Source organism: Canis lupus, chromosome 32 (assembly GCF_048164855.1).
Source record: "Canis lupus baileyi chromosome 32, mCanLup2.hap1, whole genome shotgun sequence".
Taxonomy (NCBI): domain Eukaryota; kingdom Metazoa; phylum Chordata; class Mammalia; order Carnivora; family Canidae; genus Canis; species Canis lupus.
In genome coordinates, this window is record NC_132869.1 from 10,232,970 (window position 1) to 10,251,403 (window position 18,434).

The 18,434-nt window shown below is 41.3% G+C and overlaps 1 protein-coding gene across 11 annotated transcripts in view; it reads right to left on the reverse strand.

The window, feature by feature from the left end:
* FSIP1 (fibrous sheath interacting protein 1) overlaps nt 1–18,434 on the reverse strand; it is a 194,253-nt gene that overhangs the window by 59,857 nt on the left and 115,962 nt on the right. The gene's annotated exons all lie outside the window — the stretch shown is intronic.

The following is an 18,434-nucleotide window of genomic DNA, read 5'->3' on the forward strand; positions in this document are numbered from 1 at the left end:
CCTTCCACAAACATCCCCTTCCCCACTCCACAATGGGTTAAAGTTGGGAAGGGTGGGGGAGGTCAGAGAAGATTCCGCAATTTCCAGGGAAGGTAGAGAGAGTCACTGCACCTCAGGACCCTCTCTAATGATTTGAGTCACAGCTGATTCTTCATCCCAAAACCAAATGCAGAAGACAAAGAGTACCCTAACCAGGCCTGAATGCCAACTCATGCCTCTCACATTCCGATCTGCTACGCAGCATGATAATATGCCTGCCCGCAAGTTCCCATTAACTCTCTTTTCCAGAACAATCTCACAGGCAAAGTTTATCATATTTATAACTCCATAAACACTGGCTTTGTCCCCCACTCTTTTTCAAAGATAATTCCTTTGAGAGCAGAGTTATGAGACCAATAAAATTGTGTAATTTCCAGAATCCTGTGAACTACTAGATGGTATGTTCCTCCATAGGGAGGAGGAGGAGGAGGAGGAGGAGGAAGGAGGTGGGAGCGGTTGCGGGAGGAGGTGGGAGCAGTTGCGGGAGGAGGGACTGCGGCGGGGGCGCGGGTGCCGCGCGGCGGCTGTGTTTGGGGGGCGGTGGCGTCCCATTGTCCTTGGGTCCTTGGGAGCAGACTGTTTCGTGGAGAAGAAAGAAGGAAAGACAGCGAATGTCTGAAGGCCCGGGAGGCAGGCCGCTCTCCGAGCTCAGTAAGCCTGAAGGCGTCCCGAGGCCATCCCGAGGCCATCCCGAGGCCACCCCGAGGCCACCCCGCAGTTTCCCGGCAGAGCTTGGCTGCAGAGGGCCTTCCGGAGGGAAAGCCGTCCTCGCGCAGGAGGTAACTAGTCACAACGAAGAAGATCGGTCTTAACCCAACTCTGGGAAGCGGACGAGGGCGGGGGGAGGGGAGGAGGGGAGGAGGGCGGGGGCGGGGGTGACTGGGTGACGGGCGCTGAGGCGGCACGTGGCGGGCGGGACGAGCCCTGGGCGTCATGCTCCATGTCGGCAAACAGAACTCCGATTAAAAAATCAAAGAAAAAAATAAAAATAAAAAAAAAGATCAGTCTTAAAACCTTTCGAAAATCTTGCAACTTAAAGAAGAAACGGATGCCATGGCCGTACAGCCAGCGTCGCTCGGCGTTGATTTCGGAAAAGAAGGTCCTCGTGTGGTGGCGGCCGCGGGAAGGACACGGCCGGCGGGACGGCAAAGGCGCGGGAGCAGCCGCCAGCGAGGGCCCAGCGCGCAGGCTCCAGCCCCGGCAGCCCCGTCCGCCCCCGCCCCCGGCCCCCGCAGCCCCGTCCGCCCCCGGCCTCCGCGATGGCTCCGCAGCGCCGCGGCCTCTGCGCCCCCCAGACTCCGAGGAGACGCGCGATGGGGGCCGGAAGGATTCTCGCGACCCCCACGACACGGTGGGCCGGGCCCGGAGCTCGGCGAGAGCCCGGCAGCTTCCCCCGGACGGACTGCGCCTGTGGCCCCCGCCGCCGCCCCCGCCCCCGCCCCCGCCCCCGCCGGGCCCCGGCGAGACCCGAGCGCCCCTGCGAGGACGGTCCTGCCCCGGGGAGGCCCTGCCCGCGCGAGTCGGCCCACGCCGCCCGCCTTCCCGTCGCCACCTCCAGCGCGGGCCGGTCGGGTGCCAAGGATCCGCGGCGGGCTCGGCGGCCCGGAGGACGCGCTGTCGCTTGGACTTTGGCCCCAGCCCCGCCCCTGGGGTCGCTAGGGCGGAGGACTCGGGCAGAGCAGTGGGCCCGGGCCGCGGGGGGACAAGCCTTGCAGAGGCGCTGCGGCCCCGGGACGCAGGAGGCTACTGGGGGCCGACCCCACGCTGCGCTGCGAGGCAGGAGGGAGCAAATGCGCCCGAGGGCTCTTTCCTTGCTCGGGATAGTTCTGACGACCGTTACCTTCTAGGCTCGAGCTTCCGCTCCCATGGCCGGACCCTCCGCACGAGAACCGGACCCTCACATGGCAGGTTCAGCCTTTATGAGCCCCCAGATGGGGAAGGACACACGTCTGCAGTCGCTCTAACCGGGCATTCTATCCCGGACTCTGAAAACGGAGCGTTTGGTCACCCAGGATCCCGGGTGCCCGGATCTGCGCCCTCCCCGGTGCGGCCGGCCCGTCGGGTGCCACGTTAGGCTGCTGCGTTCGCTGCAGCTCCTGCGCCGGGTGGTTCGGCGTCAGTACGGCAGGAGACACTCGATTCAGAAACTGCCTTCGCCAAGCAAAATGAGGATCACTTGCAGGAGAAGCACCACTGAGAGCTTAGGAGAACCCTGCATCTAGCACTTTGGGATTTAGAAAAAGACCTTGAAATACAGTCCACAAACTTTCATTGCTCTCAAAATCTTTTGCTGCCATACTTTCAGTCTTATGTGTAAAAGTAATCAATTTGTCTAGGGTCTAGGGGTGGGGAAACGTGTCAGCAAGGTGTCCTGGGTTTATTTTGGTTCTTTGAAAAGGAAAGCCTTGAGGTTTTGGAAGTGTGAATTATCTTTCATAAATGTGCAGAATAAATCACAATGTGAATTATCAGATTCTTCTTAAACACCCCCCCAAGTCCTTTGCTGCTATCCACTGTGATTTTTATGCATAAAGCACATTTCATGTGTATTCAACCCTAAGTTGAATGAAACTTACAGAATGAAGTTATGTCTCTTTAAACGGCCTGTTTTCAAAGATCGTGTTGAATAAACACATACCCATATGATAAAATGCAGACTTTACACATACACTGAAAATGATTTTTAATCTCATACTTTAGAAAGATTTATTTAGAATTATGATTTGACATAATCTTGGGTATTGGAATGCAGATCTGCAACATATCTTTTAGGACGCTTATCTCTAAATTGTTTTTGCGGTTGTACTGTTTTTTGGTAGTGAAAGGTTGAAATTTTCTGTTGCCTTCATTTTCATCTTGTGGTTTGTCTCTTTAAAAATGGCCTTACATTTAAAAAAAAAAAAAACATAAAGAAGTGTATACTACCCAAATTAATTAATTAATTAATTTAAAAAATAAAAATACTAGGGTTTTTTTTCCCTGTTTTGTACTTAAAAGCCAACTCCGAAAGACCATGAAAAAAAAAAGCCTAAATAAAAGTACAGCTCTTTTATCTATGTATTTACTTAATGAAACCGTCTCTAAGAGGAGTCACCAGGTTTGGGCTTCCGGCTTCACTGGCCCCTCCCACAGACCTCACACTGATGGGGGACCAAATGGATCTTCCAGGCCCTGTAAAAAAGCCACTGCACTGATACTCAGAGTAGTGGCCGTGCCCTCTGGGGGGGCCTGAAAACACACATGATGGCTCTCACATCCGGCATCCAGGAGTGCCGCGTGTTAAGTAGTAACAATTAGGGCCAGCTATGCCATCCCTGTTCACCAGTCACTCCATTCTCTTCTTCAACAGTGTGGCTGTTACAGTAATCCCTCAGTTAGCAGCTCTTCTCAGTGGAGAATCAGGTAGCATACTCTGGCAGTGGGGTGAGACCTGCAATAACTGGCATGGGTGCTAAATCCAAGAATGGGTTCTCTGCAATCTAGTGTAAGGGAGAGCACAGGGTATCTGCCAGAAGGAAGATGTAAAAGTGGTCTCTGAGACAACTGAAATGGAGCCGGTGGGAAATGAGAGGAGCTTAACACAAAATGCATTTCTTGATTTTTCTCAGCCACAAGGAAAAAAAGGAGAGTAAGTGGCAAAGCTTTCAAATACAACAGCAAACTTGAGAAAAATCAGTATCCCCTAGAAAGGATCAATTGCACGTATAAACATAATTCTACCAACCTCTGAGAGCTCTTGTTACATATTTAAAGAATTCTTGTACTAAGATTAAGTAAAAGAAATTATACTTTGATAGAAGTACAATAACAAAGCTATAATCCTTGGTTCTCCTGGGATGAGAAGTAACAAAAGAGATTCTTGGTAATAAAATCAAGAAGTAAAAAACCTGGATTTTCAAATCCAGAGTCAGTCCAGAAGTTCACAAGATGTTTATCGTGTGAGAAAGCTCACCTTTTTTCTTTAAAGATTTTATTTATTTATTCATGAGAGACACACGGGGAGAGAGAGAGAGAGAGAGGCAGAGGGAGAGGCAGGCTCCTCGCAGGGAGCCTGATGCGGGACTGGATCCCCGGACTCCAGGACTACACCCTGAGCCAGAGACAGACGGTCAACCACTGAGCCACCCAGGCAACCCGAGAAAGCTCATCTTAAGTGAAGAAACAGGGAGCAGTCACCTGAATCAGGATCAACTTCTTGGATGATCAACCAAGAAGTCTTCTATGTAGGTCAATCTCACATGAAGGATCTCATTGTCTTCAACTCAAAGAAGAGTGGTTTTGCAAAAGTGTTTTCACACACATCACAGTTGATCTACATTGTTACTATGTTGAGTTGATATTATGAGCAAAAAAGTATCAACAAAAGTAACTTATTTTTATTGTGTTAACTTCCGGCAAAAAAATCTTACCCTATTTTTTTCTGTTCTTGGAGAAAAATGTGCACACCTTTAATCTGGTAGCGAACTTCCTGTGTTTTGGGAGGCTTAAGTCATGGCTATAAAAATAGCAAATAAACTTTTACTCCACCATTCCTCCTTCTTGAAAGTAAAATAGCACAGTACTAAATTCCATTAATTCTTTCCTTTACTCATAAAACAAACACTTTGGGAGCACCAACAATGTGCCAGCAGTATGTTAATCCTAGGGGACATAAAAGTGAAGACAACCAAAGTCTCTGCCCTTTGATCATAAAATTAATACTAATACAAAATCATAGCCAGTAGACATTAGCTGAAGTGATTTTATCCAAGAGTATAAGAAAGTGCCAAAATTAAAGAATGTGGGGAAAAAGAAAGTTATCATTGAAAGAGATGACTAACTAAATTCACAAGAAAGACATTAGCAACAAAAAATTCTGAAAATGTCTATTAGGGTTTTGGCCACTCATCCAAGAATAGTGTATTTGTTTAGTAGAACTAATGATAGCACAAAAACCCTGGGACATAGATTAACTTAATTTGATAGTTGGCAAAAGAATATTGACTATGTACTTTGACATAAAATAAGATGTGTGGATACATTTCTACTCTTTGAATATTTAGGCTATGTTCTTCTGCTCCATTATTCAAAAAAATGAGGAATCTGTTAACATTAGTTACCAAGATACCTTTTAGGCAATGAGATCAATGCAAATTAACCAGTATTCTACTAGGGAATTTGATTCTTCTTTCAGCCTCATAGATGTCTATTCCTTTAATTGACAATAACTTATACAACCAAATGAATCTCCCTAAATTTATCTGTAATTCCAAAACAGGAATATCGCATTAAAATAAGTTTTAAGTTAGATATAGCAATACTGAGCTCATCCCAAATAATACTCAGCTCATCCCCCCCCAAAAAATCTTGCTTATATTTGACTGCTTCCTATTCAAAAGTTATATTAAAAGTCAACGAATTTGGGATCCCTGGGTGGCGCAGCGGTTTGGCGCCTGCCTTTGGCCCAGGGCGCGATCCTGGAGACCCAGGATTGAATCCCACGTCAGGCTCCCGGTGCATGGAGCCTGCTTCTCCCTCTGCCTGTGTCTCTGCCTCTCTCTCTCTCTCTCTCTCTCTCTGTGTGTGACTGTCATAAATAAATTAAAAAAATATTAAAAAAAAAAGTCAACGAATTCCTCAAAAAGCTGAACACAAACTTGTCATATGACCCAGAAATTATATCTCTACATATACATAACAAAAGAACTGAAAATAAGTCCAAGCAAAAAACAATGTTTATAGTGGCATTACTCAGGATAGCCAAAAAGTAGAAACAATCCAAATATCCATCACCTGATGAATAGCAAGATGTAGTACATCCATACAACAGAATATTATTTGGCCATAAAAAGGAATGGAGTCCTGACACATGCTACGAAATGGATGAACTGTGGAAACATTACACAAAGTGAAAGAAACCAAACACAAAAGACCACATATAATCTGATTCCATTTATATAAAATATCCCAACTATGTAAATCAATCCACAGAGACAGAAAGAGGAGTACTTGGGCAGGGAATGGTTGCTGACTGGTAATGTATATGAAATAAGAGAAATCTCTAGGTACCTGATGATGCTGAAGGATGCACAACTCTGAATATACTACAGACTACTGGATTGTACACTTTAAAAAGGTGAACTTTACGGTCTATGAATTAGAACTCAAAGCTGTTATTTTTTTTAAGCCAATGGCCTTCCAAATGCTTCCTGAAATTTGGTCTCAGTTTGCCTTTTCTTATTTGCCACTAGTTCATTTCCTCCTATATGATAGATAAAAAATCACTTCATGAATAAATCTGAATGCTTTGTCAGTATATATAACACTATAACATTCTGATTCTGGAATTTTTACTGCAAGTTTACTTCCAAACTTGGAATGCCATAATGTATAAAAATTCATTGTCATTGGGTCCCGTTATTACAGCAAGAATCTAATCATGATTCTGGAATGTGTTCCAAATATGCAGTTTCTCTAAGACCAAAAATTATTTCAAAACATGTAATAAACATAATTTTACGTGTGACCTCCTGCTTCCATCTTCCCTCACCATCCCCACAGAACCTTCACGCATCTATGGGGGAAAAGAAAATTGGCCAACCCCCAACCAACTGCAAAGGGAAGAATGACCAGGCAGCTCCAAAATCAGGAGAGGAAAGGGAAAGAGAGAAGGCAAGCTTATTGTTTCTGCCTTGGCAACACAGCAGCAAGTAAATACCAGCACACTTTAATCCTCAGCTTTGGCCAATTAAATTGCAGCCCACCCTCCTTTGGGAAAACTGAAGAGAGAGTGAGATGGGGACAAAATTTCCTTAAGTTCCCTCCCTATCACTCAGCAGGAGAGAAAGGAAGAATAATCTGCCCCCCTGACAGAAGAAAACATGCAGTAAATAGCAGACATTTTTATATTTTCTTCACCCCATCCAACAAGCAAATGGAGCTCACTGTGGCCCTTTTAGTAACTTTCAAGAAATGTTAGTTGAACTCAGTGAAAAAAATCAACTCAGAAGAAGAAGAAGGAAGAGGAGGAGGAGAGAAGGAGGAGGAGGAGGAGGAGGAGAAGAAGAAGAAGAAAGTGAGAGGGGGGATAAAGGGACCATTGGGTATTTGTAATGTTATAATAGTTTTGATTGAATATAAGCCATGGTTTGATTTCTTGATTATAAGACTTAAAATCAGATTTCTTTTAGCAAAAAGTAACTTTTGGTATATTTTAGTAAAATTAATAGACTATCTAGTCTAAATGAAAAATGACTGATTGGGATGCCTGGGTGATGCAGTCCATTAAATGCCCAAGTCTTGATTGCGGTTCAGGTCATGATCTCAGACAGGCTCATGGAATCGAGCCCCACATCAGGCTCTGAGCTGGGCATGGAGTCTGCTTAAGATTCTCTCACTCCCTCTTCACTGCTTCCTACCCAGCTCATGCATGTGAGTTCTCTCTCTTTAAAAAAAAAAAGAAAAAAAAAGGGGGGGGATGATAAAAGTCTTTAAAAGATACACTACAGGGGATCCCTGGGTGGCGCAGCGGTTTGGCGCCTGCCTTTGGCCCAGGGCGCGATCCTGGAGACCCGGGATCGAATCCCACATCGGGCTCCCGGTGCATGGAGCCTGCTTCTCCCTCTGCCTGTGTCTCTGCCCCTCTCTCTCTCTCTCTCTCTCTCTCTCTCTGTATGACTATCATAAATAAATTTAAAAAAAAAAAAAAAAGATACACTACATGAGTAACAACTGACTAGTTTAAAACAAAAGATTATTTAACTTAGAATAAAATTTTATTTATTCGAAATAAGAAAACTGAAAATTAGTCATATAGAAATTTTTAACAGCTGTCTCCTAAATCTCAGTGAATTTTCCTATGAGTAGACACCTTAATCCAGAAGCAATAATTAAGAAGATGAAGCACCTGGAGACCTACTGGCTTCTCTAGTGAAAAACATTCTAGATTGTTGGTATGCAGACTAGGGACCTCAGAATACTAAGGAGCTAACCGTTCGCCTTGGAATTTTTTCCTCCCATTTATTTTCTTAACAAACTTTCTTTCAACATGTAGAACAGGGGTACACTTCTAGTTAGGCTAGATCTCAGTGATGAGGTAGCTTTCTTTATACAATGGGTCTGGATAAATAACAGGGAAACTGAGCTTCTGCTACAAATTCTGAGTCTTCTGAGCTTAGTTTAGTTTATATAAAAATCGTCCACTGAAATCAATCACGTATTCTTTTACACAGTCTCATTACTTGGATATTTATCATTCCGGGATCTAATTACAAGATTACTCTGAGAACAATCTGAAAACATCCTTGCTAAACTCAAGCAAGCTCTCTTGTTAAAAATTTTTGATAAAATTAATTCTGCTCCAAACTTGGAAGATTCATAATGTGAAACAGAGATTCTTTACAGGCCTACTCTGGGTTGTCAAATCCCCTAAATACTATATAATATTAGAATATAATTCCGAATGGATTTTGTTCCCTCGCCTGAAGCTCCAAAGTGGTCTCTTTTTTTTTTTTTTTTTTTTTTCTGGGCAATGTTGGTGAAATTCATTTTTCCCAAGTTGCTGAAAATGTGACAATCTAGACTCCAAGTACTACGGGTTTGGTTACAAATGCCAGAACTAATTAACTTATTACCTCAGTCTTTCCCTCAAGTCACACACCAGAGAAAATTTGACTCTGTAAGAGATACAGCTTCCTAACCACAAATATTAATTTTTAAGTCATATCTATTAGAGTTCTGCCAGCTGGGAATCAATCTTTTTTTCCACTCAAATGCCTGGTTTTAACATTACTTAAGGATACAAAAATATTATTCAATCAGTCATTCAGGAGCCAGCTCTCCTGCATTCCATTAACACCTTCTAATACAGCATAAGCATTGTAAAGGTTATATTCTTGGACAAGCCAGAATGTCTTTGAAAAATTATTAGATCGCCCCCCAAAGGATACTGTAACCCAAATGAATGAGTCACAGGTCTACCTGGAAGAAGGGCAGTATCCTGTCTTCAGAAACATATTAAAAGGCTTTTTATTTAATGTTCAACTGCTTAACTCTCTTTTTGGCTAAAGTAGAGGGGGACAACAGTATTGTGAGAGGGATTGAAGGTCATTATTAAAAAGTCCTCAAGCAAAAAATTTAGGCATGTTGTGTCATTTTTATATTTTAATGAAGTTATACTGGCTAAAAGGACTCTAGATGTGTCATGCCCAGAAATAAGCTAATTAAGCCTAAAAAATTTAAGCTATGAATACAAAATTTAGAAGAATTGAGAACCCAGGACCTAAAAGGTTCTTTAGAAGATGAATTATCATGAGTATCTACCCAAAAAGGAGAAAAGATTTAGCAGGTAAGATATTCTGAAATAACAGATATTTTGGAAATTAAGGATATGCAGTCACATACCTTACAACTCTTTTCCCAATTAATTTGCATAATATTACTCAAAGATGAATAATGAGTTGGAGGCAGTGAAGTGTTCTCCAGCCTTCTACACTGAACAGTACTGGGAAATTAAATCAATTTCCTCAATTAGATGGGGATGATTATCTTAACATCCAGCACTAGGTTATAAGGTTAAGAAAAATTCATTAAGTGGTAGGAAAAATAAAATATAATTAATGCTTTGTATTTATTGACTTTCTTTAAAAGGTCCATTAATTGGTAATAAAATGCAAGTACTATGAAACAGCACTTAGAAAAGCAAAATAGGGATGCCTGGGTGGCTCAGTTGGTTAAGCACCTGACTCTTAATTTTAGCTCACATCATGAGTTCAGGGTTGTCAGATCTAGCCCCAGGTCTGACTCCACACAATGCAAGATGTGGAGCTGGTTTAGGATTTTTCTCCCTAGACCTCTTCCCCTCTCCCTCTCTAAAAAAAAAAAAAAACAATTCCTTGCTAACTGCAAATATAAACAAATCTGCTTAATGGCACTAAACAAGATACTATAAATCAAAATACAACCAAGAATTACTGTTTCATGTACTCTGTCCATTTTCTCACTAGTAAAAATAAACTTGTCCAGCAAAAATAAAAAATGACATCTTTAAAACATAATCTTAGAAGACATCCTTGTTAAACTCAAGCAAGCTCTCTTGTTAAAAATTTTTGATAAAATTAATTCTGCCCCAAACCTGAAAGATTCATGATGTGTAAAATAGACATTCCTTGTCTAAAGTAGACATTCCTTACTCTGGGTTGTCAAATCCCCTAAATACTGTATAATAGTGGCTAAATTTAATCCAGCTCTGTCCCATTTGAAAATAAGTAAATCATGGAGCACCTCGGTGCCTCAGTCAGTTAAGCATCTGCCTTCAGCTCAGATCATGATCTCAGGATCCTGAGATCTGAACCCTGAGTAGAGTTCCCTGCTCAGTAGGAAATTCACTTCTCTCTCTCCCTCTGCCCCTACCCTGCCCCCTGGCTTCTGTGCTCTCTGTCTCTCTCTCTCTCTCTTTCTCAAATAAATAAAATATTAGGGCAGCCCTGGTGGCTCAGCGGTTTAGCGCCGCCTTCAGTCCAGGGCATGATCTTGGAGACCCGGGATCAGGTCCCACGTCTGGCTCCCTGCATGGAGCCTGCTTCTCCCTCTGCCTGTGTCTCTGCCTCTCTCTCTCTCTGTCTTTCATGAATAAATAAATAAAATCTTTTTAAAAATAAATAAATAAATAAATAAAATCTTTAAAAAAAAGAAAAGAAGTAATTATCACATTACTACAGCCATTAACATTCGTGCATAGTTTTTCAATAAGACTTCTACGTCCACTAACACACTGAATTTCTAAAGACACTACAAATAATTGATATCCCAACAGAAGCAATTTTTTCCTCAGGGAATATAATATGTATAAATTTAACTTATCATAGATACAAATAATCTCTATATCTATCTATGTGTTCATACCTAGGACAAATATATCCAACTCAATGCAATCAAATTGATATAGAGTAAAGGGAGGGTAATGAAAATGCACACTTAGGTCTCTATGGTAGCAGCAGTTATATTCAAACCAAACAATAGGAACTGTACTTGGCACACTCATAATACATCTTTATAATATAAGGTTAGGAATGAAAATGGACTAAACCATTTTCATTGAAGGTAACTTGAGCAGAAGTAACAATGTGCAATGTATTGGAAAAATAAGGTATAAAACAAAAGGGGTTGCAGAATTAATTTCCAGAATAAAACATTATCCAAAGGGAGATAAAAAGGAAGTAGGCAAAAGTCTTAAAGGGATAACTAGGTTTTAAGAATGTTTCTTCAGGCATTATTCAGTGATCCTACGCTCTATTTAGACTCTACTTCGCTGGCAAGAACGGAATTTTATGGAGATAGATATTGTGCAATGGAATGTAACAAAGCATTGTTCAAAGGTATCGTCTATTAATTGCTGTCACTGATTTTGGATCCATTCCTACTGGTAACTAAAAGCTTTTTGAACTGAAAACATTAAAGGACTGTTAAAAGAAATAAATGCAAAAAAAAGAAAGAAAGAAAGAAAAGAAATGCAGAAGAGAGGCAGCCCTGAAATAAACATGCAGGGAGTGGGGGAGTCCCTTCACATTTAGACAGCATGGGCAGAAAGCAGATTTTTTTCATATTCCTAAAATTATATTATGCTTCAAAGTCTAAAAAACATTCAGCAATAACAGTCTTACCTAATGCCATTTGTCCCAATTAGAAAAGCTGGCTAATTAATTGACAATGTCATTGAAAAAGGGTGAGGCATAATTGTAATGCCAGCTTGCCGCCAAAGTCTTTACCCTTAAAAGGAATTAGAATTAAGAAATCTGTTCTAATTTTGGCTAAAGGAGAACATTTTGAAAGACTTATAAAACATTTGGGTTCCATCAGACCTATATAAAACTAGTCAAGAATCCATTGATTCAGCAAATTTATTTGCAATAAATCAAACCTTCAGTCCTAAGAGAACCCAGACATCAACCTGCAGCAAAGGAGCCAAATAGTAGTAGACTATGACTACAGGAAAATTTATTTTAGATTCATGATCATTCACCCCAACACTGGCCAGAAATCTGGCTCTATGTCTCATATGTGTGCACTCTCATCCCAAACAACTATTTCACACCTGCTCTTCTCGCCTTCAGCCATTCCGGCACACAACTGACCCCAACCTCAGCTGATGACCTCACTCAATTTTGCAGGGGAAACAAAAGCCTTTAGATAAGAGCCCCCCTTTTTTTTTCTTTTGAGCATCGTTGGCACACATTATATTAGTTTTAGGTGTGCAGCATAGTGATTTGACAAGTTTATACATTATGCTATGCTCACCCCAAGTGTGGCTACCATCTGTCACCATGCTATGCTATTTTACAGACCATTGACTGTATTCCCTATGCTGTGCCTTTTAATCTTCGTGACTTCATTCTCTAACTGGAAGCCTGTATCTCCCACTCCCTGTCACCCATTTTGCCCAGCCTCCCTACTTCCTTCCACTCTGGCAACCAATAGTTTGTTTTCTATATTTATAGGTCTGATTCTGCTTCTTGTTCGTTTATTTGTTTGGTTGTTTTTGTTTTCAGATTCCAGAGAAGAACTTTTGAAAGTCCCACCATCAGGTTACAAACCCTTGCACTGATTCCCATTGTTCTTTTCTCTCTCCTGTTACTAGGGAGAGAAGCCCTTCCTCCAACCAAGGATAAGCCCCCCACATGTGCTCTTGACCCTCCATGTGGCATCACTGACCCATCCAAGGAGAGAAAGTGCAGAGACAGCCAGAAATAACTTCCCTCCACTCTACCTTTAAAAATACTATTTGTCACAAGACACTACTTCCTATCACTAGTATATAAGTTCCATGGGAACAGAGATGTTGTCTTAGTTCACACTGGTTCTCCAACACATGATACAGTGCTGTCATGCAATAGGTGGGCAAAAAGAAATCCCCTGAAAATTACATCCTCTTCTCCTGACACTCCCATTGCCAGCACTATCAAGTAGCAAGATTCCCAATTATATCCAGGGAAAATTAACCACTCTCATAACATTTGTATCAATACAGGAGGAACTTGCAAAAAAATCTATTCTCCCTCATTTTGATTGTCATTCCAACACTATAAGACAGAGAGGAGACTGTCAAGAGCTATTAAGGGGAGAGAATGTGCCTTATTATTTACCACTTGAATTCTAAATCAATGCCTGAATGAATTCAGTAAGTTTCTTCAACTAATTTGGGGGAAAAGTCCAAAACTGCTTTATGGATTAATCCAATCATCTCATTTTTTCCACAAGAAATATATACAATAAAATATCTATTTAATGAATAACCAACAAATACTCTTTTTTTTTTTTTCCTTAAGTCATTTAGACATAAAGTTGACAAGTTCCACTTAATCTAATGGAAAGGTAATCTCAGGGCAGCCCAGGGGTGGCTCAGCGGTTTAGGCTGCCTTAGCCCAGGGTGTGATTCTGGAGATTGATTCCCCGTCGGCTCCCTGCATGGAACCTGCTTCTCCCTCTGCCTGTGTCTCTGCCTCTCTCTCTCTCTCTCTCTCTCTCTCTGTCTCTCATGAATAAATAAAATCTTAAAAAAAAAAAAAAAGATAATCTCAGCCTGTATTGAAAACACCAAAAACTGAAAATGTTTCTCCCCCCAACATCATAGACCAAGGCCATAGTGAAGTCAATGAACTAACCTTTATCCTACTAACACCAAGAACTTTTATTTTCCACCAATCCATATCCTTAGATTTCAAGAGTTTTGCTATTATGGAGGTCATTGATCATTTTATTTTGTCTATAAACAAAAGCTAAGTAAAGTTTTAATTAATCAATTGCACTACATAAAACACGGGGTGGGGGAGGGAAGCAATTAACAAGAACAAACAAGACATTTTTCTGGGTCATACCACACAGGACTAAACAAAAGCCATTCTTAAAAACTAACCCCTTCGCAATACAATAGCTACTTTTCTGTGTGGATTCCTACAAGATAATGATCATGAAAGAAAAACACCTAATTTCCTTTTTTCTTAAATTCTTGTGTTTCCCCAGAGAGGTTCCACTCACAACGTGGAAATTGATGCTCTTAGAAGAATCTCACATACTTATTAACCAGTAACTTAAAGATTAAATAAAATATCAGCAATTTGGAGCTTCTGGTTAATCATGAAAGGAATAAACAGTGAAGCAAGAAACACCATGTTAGTCAACTCTATCAATCTATTTTCTCCAAGTAAAAATCGTACACTGGGGACACCTGGGTGGCTCAGCGTTTGAGCATCTGCCTTCAGCTCAGGACATGATCCTGGGGTTCTGGGATCGGGTCCCACATCGGGCTGGAGTTGCATGGAGTTGATTCTCCCTCTGCCTCTATCTCTGCCTCTCTGTGTGTGTCTCTCATGAATAAATAAATAAAATCTTTTTTTAAAAATCATACACGGTATTGAAAAATAAAATAAGGTAAAGCAATGTCTCTGTGACTAAAAATCCAGCCAGCCTCATTTCTGGTACAGCTGACATATTGCAGACATATTGCATGCCCAAAACTCAGACTAACATTATCTTACCATCTACAAGCCTGCAGTTCACAAGTAGTTTTAATATTGATAAAAAAGATAAGAAGAGGTTCCAAATAAAGTTACTCTTATTATGATTTCAATATTGTTATCTGCATGAAGAATTAGGAACTATTTTTTCAGTCCACGAGTCCTGGCATTCATATACAGGAACCACTGAGATGTCAAAGACACAACAATTAAGTGAAATTACCATTTGTTTTCTCTTATTCAAAGTGAAAATATGGAGAGCTTTATAAAGTAAATGTCTTTGAAATAAAACACAAAGAAAATGGCCATTTGGATCACACTATCAAAGTGAATGAAACACAAATATTCAAATTTTTCAAATCAAATATATAGTCCTCATTTTCAGTTCAAGATGCAATACTGAACTTCAGTCAATCATGTCTGATTTTTAGGATGCCTTTAGAATTGAAATCTAAGGCCACAACTAACAAAAAGCAAGTTACTTTGCTGCTTCGCAGCAGGATGCAGATTCTTTTTTCTAAGAAGAATTCCAGACATTCCATGTGTTTCCTATAAAAATAGAAGATGTCCATTTTAAAGTAGCCTGGCCTGAATTCATACCAGCATAAAATGGCCAAGAAATGCACTTATTATGAGAAGGTTTACATTTGCTCTCTCATAAGCAAACTACATATTTCCACTCTCCCTCTAGTCTCTTACTTATAAGACACTAGGCACTGTAAAAAGAGCTTTTGGTCCAAAGAAAAACATGAGATTAGGAGAGTTGATAGGAGAAAAAGTGGATGAAGGGCTTGATTCTCCCTCCCCCACAAATCAAGTCCTTGAAAAAAACAATTTGAGGGGAGCCCTGGTGGCTCAGTGGTTTAGCACCAACTTCAGTCCAGGGCATGATCTTGGAGACCCGGGATTGGGTCCCACATCAGGCTCCCTGCATGGGGAGCCTCTCTCTCTCTCTCTCTCTCTCTCTCTGTGTCTCTCATGAATAAATAAATAAATAAATCTTTAAAAAAAAAACAATTTGAGTAATAATATCTGAAGACATCACATCTCATAATTCAATGACTTGATAAAGAAAAATAATCTTTTAAATAAATCAAAGTACCATGATTTTTTTAACATTGAAACAATGGCATGCACTAAAATATAAAGCACATTAGGTTTAAAATAAAATAAAGTATACTACGTTTAAGCAATGGTAAGATTTGTTTTTAATTGTAGACATCAAGAGTAAAGGCCTCATTCCTAGTCTTTGTGGTAGCAAATGTATAGTTTAATTTAAGTGGAATTTACACTGGACCTATGTCCAAACTTAGATGGCTCTAACAGTGAGGTGGGAAATACAGGCTGAACAAAGGAGAATTATGGGAGGCTTTTAAGTCCTTTGTTCAAAAGGATTCAGTTCTACTCCATGGCAGGACGTGCTTGGCAGATGTGAGGCCAAACAGACCCAGTCATGGCCCTGCAGAGCTGCAGTCTGATGCAGGAAACAGACAATCACACACACACAACATGTAATTACCTCTTGTGATCAATTCTAAGAGGGAGTATGAGAAGAAAGTAAGAGGGGGACCCAATCTTTTTTTTTTTTAATTGGAGTTCAATTTGCCAACATATAGCATAACACCCAGTGCTCATCCCATCAAGTACCCCCCTCAGTGCCCATCACCCAGTCACCCCCACTCCCTGCCCACCTCCCTTTCCACCACCCCTTGTTCGTTTAGGGGGACCCAATCTAGTCTAGGGTTAGCAAAAGCTTTTCCAAAGGAAGTAAAATAGACACCAATGGCAGTTAACCAGTATAGAAGCAAAGAGGAAGAGCATTACAAGATGCGGAACCAGTGTGGGCAAAGGTCTGAATCTAGAGGTCCAAAGCCCACTGGGGGAGCTAGTGAAATAGAAAGGGAGTGGGGGAGGGGTATGGGTTTTGGAGTTGGGTTTGGAAATGTAAATAGTGAGAGATGAGATTGGCAGGCTCCAGGCAATAGTCAATGCCAAGTATTTTGGATTTTATGAAAGCCATGAGAAGTAGGAAAAAACAGAATTGAATTTCCATAAAGAATGGGTTGAAGGTAGGCCTACAGTAGACAGGTGGAAAATTGTTGCCAGCCTACAGCAATAACCCTAAGAAAATAATGGAGACTAACCCAAGAGGGTAGGAGTGGGAAACAGAGAAGTGCTGTCTTCAATGAGCTCGGATCTGGTACTTTCATTGACTGTCTATATTGAACCACATCATTAAAATTCAGAAAAGGCCTGGCCCATAAGCATTCCATGAATATTTGTTGATTTAGTCAATCTTTTTCATTCCATGCTCCTTCCTCAACTTTTTTTAAAAAGTTCCCATATCTGTTCAGAATGGCCCCGCATCACAGAAGCAACTTCTCTAGAAAAGTCTGTCAGTCATTTCCTAATATATTACTACAAAAAGTATAAGAGAGATACAAAAGGAAAATATAAGGGAGAAAAGCTCTCTCTGCCTTCAAGTTCAAATATTCATTTTTCTATCAACATTTTACAGTTTGACTTATTTTTATTTTAGTATTTAACATATTAGCATGTATGGTGTGTCCTGCTATGAACACCGTGTACTATGGGTTTTCATCCACACTGTTTAGTCAATGCATCAACTTTATTCCTCTCAAAAAAACAAAAAAAAACAAAAAAAAAACCTTCATTCCTCTCATTGACCAATGAGAACACTGAAGGTCAGAATGAATGAGAGACTTACCTGTCACAGAGCCAGAGAGAACACAAACTAAGAAGCCACGCCAGGTGGAATCTAAAACCTGTGCCTTGGGGCATGTGGGTGGTTCAGTGGTTGAGGGTCTGCCTTCAGCTCCGGGTGTGATCCCGGGGTCCCAAGATCGAGTCCCACATTGGGCTCCCCACAGGGACCCTGCTTCTCCCTCTGCCTATGTCTCTGCCCCTCTCTCTCTGTCTCTCTCATGAATAAAAAATAATAAATAAAACCTACACGCTTTATGGTAGTTTACCAAACTAATTGTTTTTTTAAGATTTTATTTCTTTATTCATGAGACACAGAGAGAAAGAGAGGCAGAGACACAGGCAGAGGGAGAAGCAAGCTTCCTGCAGGGAGCCCAATGTGGGACTCAATCCTGGGACCCCAGGATCACACCTTGAGCCAAAGGCAGATGCTCAACCACTGAGCTACCCAAGGCATCCCACCATACAAGTCTTGAACTATAATACCTTCCCCCTCACTTCTTCACATACACTGACACCCATTTAAGAATAATATAGCCATGGCAGCATGATGTCAGTTTGCCAAAGGCTGAGATAATAGGACACATAAGTTATTCTTCTTAACTTTGCTCAGAATTAACCACGAGATCTTAAGCAAACTATTTTGGCTCCATTTTTCATTGGTCAGATGAAGATAATGATATGAATATATAAGTATTATTGTTAGTAAGGATTAGGAGAGTCCCATGTGGTAGAGCTCAGTCCCCCCACCAAGAAAGACCTTCGGCCAGTGGACAGTCTCTAGCAGGCAGCTCTTCCACGGGCCTCAGCCACTGAGAGCCTCTTGCCTGAGGTCACATGTTCTCCAGGTTGACCTGCTTTGGTGACTGAGCAAGGTGGGGTGGAAAGGCCAGTTATTACAGCCAACATTGGACACCACTGCCTGGAAACCCTTGCTCCATACTTCCCTGTTGGGTCTGCAGAGGCTCACCAGGTCTGCAGGCAGTTCAGCTTCTCCCTCCACCCAAACATGCCTCCCCTTTTCCCTTTTATAGGTAATCGTTCCTAATAAACGTCTTGGATCCCAAACTCCATCTCCACACTACTTCTAGAGAATCCAAATTGCCTCAGTCTACTTACTTACTCTGGGAATGTTAACTGGGCCAATATAAAAGTTAACTTCATATTTGAAATGCCAAGAAC